Source organism: Microtus ochrogaster, unplaced genomic scaffold (assembly GCF_000317375.1).
Source record: "Microtus ochrogaster isolate Prairie Vole_2 unplaced genomic scaffold, MicOch1.0 UNK2, whole genome shotgun sequence".
Lineage (NCBI taxonomy): Eukaryota > Metazoa > Chordata > Mammalia > Rodentia > Cricetidae > Microtus > Microtus ochrogaster.
In genome coordinates, this window is record NW_004949100.1 from 14,075,032 (window position 1) to 14,081,945 (window position 6,914).

Sequence of the window (6,914 nt, forward strand, 5' to 3'; positions counted from 1 at the left end):
TGCCTACCAGTACTTTTCCACTTCTTTTCTTTGTGGATGAGGAGCTGCTTCTCTTCGCTACACTTAACATTGCAACATGGGGCCTGGCAGCTTCTTTCCCATTCTCAGACTTCCCTAGCTTGTTCACTTCAGGAAAGACTAATATTCTAGGTAGGAGTTTCTCCCATTTGCGCTGGGGGTGAGAACAGCGAACACAGCACTGACATCTGTATATAGAGATCACTACACACTTTCAAAGCACACTCAGCCATTGACACGCTGCAGGGGGGATGAGGGGAAGAAGTCAAATGCTTTGCTGGTGCTTAATAGTTCTCAGTCCCAATGATAGTGCACCTCAACTGACACAGGTGGCTGCAGAGACTGGCCACCTGGTGATGTAAGGCTTGAGTTTATAAAACACATAGATAAGGTAATGGAATCGGCATCTAGCTACTGAGGATCATGCTGATTTCTAAGCATAACCTTCAGAGTGTGAGCCAAACCTTCCACTTGAATTTTTCAGTTAACAACACCCGGATTGCCTCCTCTTTGTGATTAACACCTTTCCCCATCTCACCAAGGCTCCATGTTTTTTTTGAGGAAAGAATGTTCACTGTTATTAGGTCACCAGCATGGGTCTATATTAAATAACAGATTCAATGTCATGATGGTTGCTGACCAAAATCATCACATCAGAGAAGTTACATCTTACCAGAATGTACTACTGGGTTCAAGACTTTCAGGAGCTGTGAGCTTACCCTTCAGCAAGTCTCTTTTCTCTGACAAGAAGGCTTAGCTAAGTCTTATGCATCCTCTCTCACTAGGAATTTGCTACAGCAAATGAGAACCTACAGCAGTGAGTAACTTACCTTCTGACTTCCTGTGGGTACCATATTTCAGTCTACCCGTGTTTCTTAGGTATCCTATTACCCTATCACTTGCTATGTGACTGTCAATGTCTTTCCAATCTTTCTCCCTTGGAAAGACAGTATAAACTTCAATGTCACACTCTTCTTGTTCCCATGTCATATGTAGTGACCTCTAAATTACTGTTTTAGGCAGGGAGTTTCAGACTTAGATTTTCATATCCCAGATATACTATTTCGTTTAAAAGAATGGATGAAACTGACATCTACATAGCATTTGTAATTAGTCTGGTAAATAAATATGAGTTTATATAACTATAAGTATCTAGGAAACTACCAAAAGTCAAAATTTCAATTGCAGACACAGTTGCAAATCTAAAGATTTTCATGTATTATTTGTAGAATAATATTAGAATATTTTGACTTAAAACATCAAATTTTATTTAGTTTTTACTTTTCTTATCTGAATATCAAAATCTAAAGAAGATAAATGAATGGTTTGAAGAGGAAATATCATATGTGTATATAAAAATATTTTAATATGTGATATTTGGTGTTTAATATCTCATGCTAATTATATTTAATATACCATATTAATGTAATATGTAAAATAACATGTTCATGATTTTATATCATATATCTCAAATATTATAAAAATTCTCAATAATACAGAAATTTAACACTTTTGAACTATGGGTGGCTTATAAAGAAGATAGCATATAGAAGTACATTTATATGTGTTAGGTTGTTTGTAATAAAAAAGTTATTCATATATTTTTCTTATTCATTATATTCAAAGCAAAATAGCATTCTTAGAAACTGATCTATTTATACCAAAGTTGTTAAAACAGAACCCCAAGTTTAAAATAGTTATGTTCTACTATAATAGATGTTTAACATTTTTTGTTAAAAATTTCCCATGTTTAAAATGGCTAAGGGCATTTAAATTTCTGTTTGGGGTGAAAACTTTTTAATGCCTAATTTTGTATCTCTGTTTAAATAGAGGTATTATACAAATGAGTTGCACTTGGTATGAGACAAAGAAGGCTTATTAGTGGTCATTGATGCTGTTTTAAAGAGAAACTTGTAAGAAATGCAAAACTTCAAAGATTTTAAATTTAGCTCCAAAATAAATGAATAAATGACTAGATGAACAAATAAACACCTTTGTAAACTTATAGTGTACACTTTTACCTAATTCTTTGTATACTTATTGTAGTCTATAATTCAAAAATATAAAACTTGAAAGGCTCTGTGAGTGGTATCATCCAACTAAATCACTTTTCAAGGGGGCACACTTCTGTTTTATCCAGCACCACTATCTGAGTATCCCAGCTGGGTTCTGAGTGGTCCCAGCTGAAATGACCACTCCCGTGGTGTGCAGTATGTACAGCTATGTACTGTGGTCAAGATGTGGTGTCTTTGGCTTCAATTCTTCCTGACAAATGTTCTATTACCTCATAAATCTTTCTCCTGGGGATAATTTTGTCTTTTGACTGTCATGTAAGCACATCCTTTTTTCTCCAAATACAAAATTCCTAGGGGTAATCTAATTTCTTGAGGTCTGTTGTTTCAATAATCTGGTAGCCCAGGAAGGACAAAAGCATCTTTGTAGAATATCCTAGTTACTTCAAGCCTGTAATAACAGCTCATTGTTTCTTGTGTTGTGTGATCAAGTAGAAGCTTCATCATAGCAGAAAGCTTTGCAAATTAAACACACATAGGCTCAGGCATGAGGTTAGCTCTGGGAAGGACTGGCCCATGCCTGCACCCACAAACAGAACATAAATTACAATAGGTGGTGGAAGCTGTGTCATCTTAAGTTGGCATTTTCAGGAGAGCATACACAGTGAACTTTTCTATTTTATGAGTAATTAAAATCCTATACATATTTTGAACCTTCTATATCTTAGGTGGAAACCCTAAGAAAATGGGGTCCTGAGATAAGCAGGCTTCTTTCCTAAAAGAGCCCACCCTGGAGGAGGGAGGGCAAGTGTTATAAGGAGAGGACAAATAAAAGTCCCTGCCTGCCAGTTGCCAGGCTCTGCTGCTGGGCTCAGCCTGCTCTTATTCTGAAGAGAGTTGGCCTCTGAAATGAAACTCTTGGCTGCTCTCTGTGCTGTGTGTTCTTCACTTTGGAATGCAGAATAAAGAAGACTGAAGCTAGAGTTGAGACCAGGGGGAACTGGAGACCTGCTGCAGGACATCTGGTGCTCAATACAGGTCCACTTTCTTTAGCTTAGAGGGCAGAGAAAGGCATTCTCCTCCCAACACCCTTTGCCAAGGACTCTGCTTCGGCTTGGCACATACATCCTTTCACTTCTTTCCTACCTCCTAAGAGTAATGAAAATTTTTCCTCTTGTTGCTTTTTCTGCTCTAAAAATTATTTAGCTTAAGTGGCTCTTCTCTCTCCTCCCCCTCTCCTCTGTCACTGCTTGTATCCCTGGTTTAATTGCCACTGCCATCCAGCCTGTTGGTTTCATTCTTTGTTTTTTTTTTTTTTTTTTTTTTTTTTTTTTTTTTTTTTTTGACCCAAAAGAGCTGAAAAAGCAGCAGTTTCTGGTTTGTTGCTTGTGTGACCATTATCGGAAACTTGGAATGGTCAAGAACTTTGTCTTGTGCCGTTTCCCACTTTATTGCTGAGATGAAACCCTTTTGCTTGCTCTAATATATTCAGAAAAGACATTGGAGTCCCCTGCGGTGATTATTCTGAAGTGGCACTTGGCTGTCTGGGAAGTTGCAAGAATTTAAGGATGAGTTTAGAGGATTCTTGTTCTGAGGGCTGCAGAACAGGATGTCTTTTTAACCAAGCAGCCTTCTTTTCTTATGAAACCCCAGTATAGCTTTGGAAAACATGAAGACTGTTGACAGGGAGTGACCATAAACCACCCTCATCCCTTTTATGAGGATCCTTGCCCCTATTGCTGGGATTCTTTGGTTGTCTTTTAAAATATTATTTTTTAACTTATTATTACTATATGTGTGGGTTTGCATGTACACAATGTTTATGAGGTACATATGTATTGTCATTTATTGAGAGGTATAAATATAGTTTTGCAAATTGGTTTTCTGCTCCCACCTTTATGTAAGTTTTGGGGTTCAATCTCATGTTTTCAGACTTGCAAAGAAAGTGCCTTTACAGACAAAGCCACCTCACAGCTCTGAAGGAACTGTTTGTTTTTTTTTTTTTTTTTTGCATTGACAGGCAAAAATGTTTTTTTCCATTTTGCATTTTTAATTGAACCCAGGGCCTTATACATATGAGGCATGCAGTATGCCACTGAGTCATTTCCAAGCTTGTGTGCGTTCTTCAAAAAGCCTATATGAAGTCCTTACCCCTAAATAAAGCAGGGACTCTCTCTGACTCTGTTGTTTGCTCACTGGCTGCAGCTATGTTATCAGGAAATCAGCAAGTTTAAATAAACACCAGATTTAATTGAAAAGGGGCCACAATTATCTGGGAGAAACTCCTTGATTAGAGATAGAGCTTAGGATCGAACTGGGCTGGTGAAGGTGTGGGGACAGCTCAAGAATGAAGGGAGAGAGTTGAGAATGGTGGGCATCTGGAAAGGATGACCCAGAGCTTGGTCATTGTTCAATCTCTAGATGAAAATTCCATGGTGACACCTAAAGAAAGCATGCCTGCCCCCTGGAGACTAGACTATTAAGAAACACGTCTGCCCCCTGGAGACTAGATGATGCATGGGAAATATGTGGGACACCTCTTCTGAAATGTTGCTTCCCTTTTTGATTCATGTTCCCTCTATTGGGAATCAGGATCATCTCCATCTCATCAGATACCCCCCTCCCCCGGACACACTCAAAAGGAGGCAACTTTTTTTCTTTTGCATTACTGCCTGGCTCGCCTAAGAACCGGGGGTGGAAAGACTTGATCTCTGAATGGGAGCCTAAATCCAGAATCCATGCTATAGTTATAGACATGCTCTTTAGTGGCAACAAATGCAATGAGATTCCTTATGTTTAAGCCTTTTATGTAAATTACATCACCGTTCGCCTTCATCTATTTTGCAGATGGAAAAGAAAAAAAAGGGGAAAGTTTCCTTTGTCCACATGTGTGCAGTTAAAGGATAACTCCGACTTCTGCAAAAACTGCAAATTAAATCCCAATTTCAAGCATTTATTCATGTGAGCTCATCTGCTTTAGCACTTGAAGACTTGATATTGATTAAAAATTTCTGTGGGGAATGAAATTTAGTACAATCTGGTCTTGTTGCAATGTGGTGATCATTAAACTATTTGAAATTTTAAAACGTCAGGTGGTAGCCCTTCAACATCGAATCTCTTCCCAGGCAGTTTTTCTTGTTTTGAAGTGAGAGGTGGTCACTCCGAGGGGAGAAAGGCCTGTTTCTATTGCTTGTTATTGCCCATTTCCAATGTCAGGGAAAAGCTTTGCGAGTTAGAACTAGAATTCCTGGGTGCAGCCTGCTCTCACTTAAGGAAAGTCTCCTGTGCAGTAGGCATTGGTCCCCTATGAAAACGAAACCATTTGCAATCTGTCACAGTCCTTCATTGGAACAGACACATTTTGCGTCTCAAACCACAATTGCAAGGTTAGCATACACACAGTTTTGGCTCTGTGTGTTTCTTACATGCCTTTTCTTGTTTGATAATTCACTGTTTGAGGTCCTTGGAAGTTCGTATCATAGCCTGGCCTTGCCAGAATCCAACATTCTGAAACCCTCAGAATCATGTGAGACCAAGAAAATTATGTAAAAGAAAAATTTCAAATTATCCAAGCAGAGATTAAGTCTGCCTAGGAGTTACCAAGGACAAGAATCTTATAGTTTAAGAACATGTGGGCCAGTATTATGGGTTACTTTAAACTATGAAAATAATTTGGATTCAGTTCCCTTTGAGTAAGTTGATATATTTGTTTATGTTACTGTTTCAAGGTAAGGAAGGGAATTAGACAGAAAAGAATCCGTAATTAGGAAGGAGAGACTATAAAGTAGAATGTAAGTTACAAAGATTTGTGGAGGAGGGATTTCCAGAAGGCATGTATAAATAAAGGTTACTAAAATCTCTAAGGCCAGAATTCAGTGCACAGATATAAAGCCTGGGCTTATCTCAGTGTAAAAGTATATGGTTTGTATCATTTATAAAGGTTGGGTTAGAGAAAAATTTATGTTTTATCAAGATAATTATATTTTCTGCCTTATTTGTTAAAAATATGTTCTCATCTAAACTTCGCCTGCCACAGAAAGGTTAGCAATAAAAAAAATCATGTGTCACTGCATAAGATGGAAAAAGCTTTCCTTGTGGATGCTGAAAGCCCAAGTTTGCAGGCTTACTCAACGAGAATGGGAGGTCTAGAAGGATAGCTAGTGTTTTGAACCTTATCTTCCCAAGTCAGCCAGAACACAGAGGGAAAAGGAACCCTTAGGAATGTTTGGCTTCTCTGGTAAGTCACCTGTACTTGTAATTGGAGAGGCCATAGAATTTCCAACTACTGACCTCTAAGCTGCACATAGACTGCATGTACTCTCAAAGAAAAGAGAGTATTCTCTGTGCTTCTATGTTAAGCTGTATGGTCAGCAAGAAACTTCCCCATTCCTTCAGATGGCACACTTGATAGAGGAAAGTATAAACAATTAAAGGTCTCTAGGAGATTCCCTGACTCTTTAAGGAGCTTAATTATCTAACCTCTCATATGTTCTTTTTTTTTTCTCATATGTTCTTAAATGCTCCCCAGTGCATAAAACAAAATAATGCTATCTGCTCCAACTAAGACTCTTATTTGATCTAGTTGACCCAGGGAACCCCTGTGCTCGCAAACATATATAAAGACATATAAAAAGCAAATGACTGGTTTTGGCTAGTGTAAATGGACAGTGTTCAAAAGGCTGTCAAACTCCAAGGAATTAATGACTGAACCCACAGCTCAGGACAAAGGCTTATGTTTCACAAAGACTCAAAATGAGAAGGGGAGGACCACACTGAAGCAATAAACCAATTACCCACTGTGCTTTCTCTTTTTTTTTTTTATTAAGAAAGAAAAAAAAATTTCCGCCTCCTCCCAGCCCCCCACTCCTCCCACTCTCCCCCCCC

General features: G+C 38.3%; 1 protein-coding gene across 6 annotated transcripts in view; it reads left to right on the plus strand.

Moving 5' to 3' along the window:
• Window positions 1-2,923: 2,923 nt before the first annotated feature.
• The window catches only part of LOC101999289 (aldo-keto reductase family 1 member C13-like), a 22,808-nt gene continuing 18,817 nt past the window's right edge, over window positions 2,924-6,914 (plus strand). Inside the window, exons 1-2 of one of the 6 annotated variants that reach the window (XM_005365386.2) lie at window positions 2,939-3,068; window positions 5,321-5,416. The gene's annotated coding sequence lies outside the window, so the exon portion shown is untranslated. Of the gene's footprint in view, window positions 3,069-4,093; window positions 4,992-5,320; window positions 5,417-6,914 lie in introns of those variants that run through there. The other 5 variants (XM_005365385.2, XM_013353140.1, XM_013353141.1 and 2 more) reach the window with 5 other exon arrangements.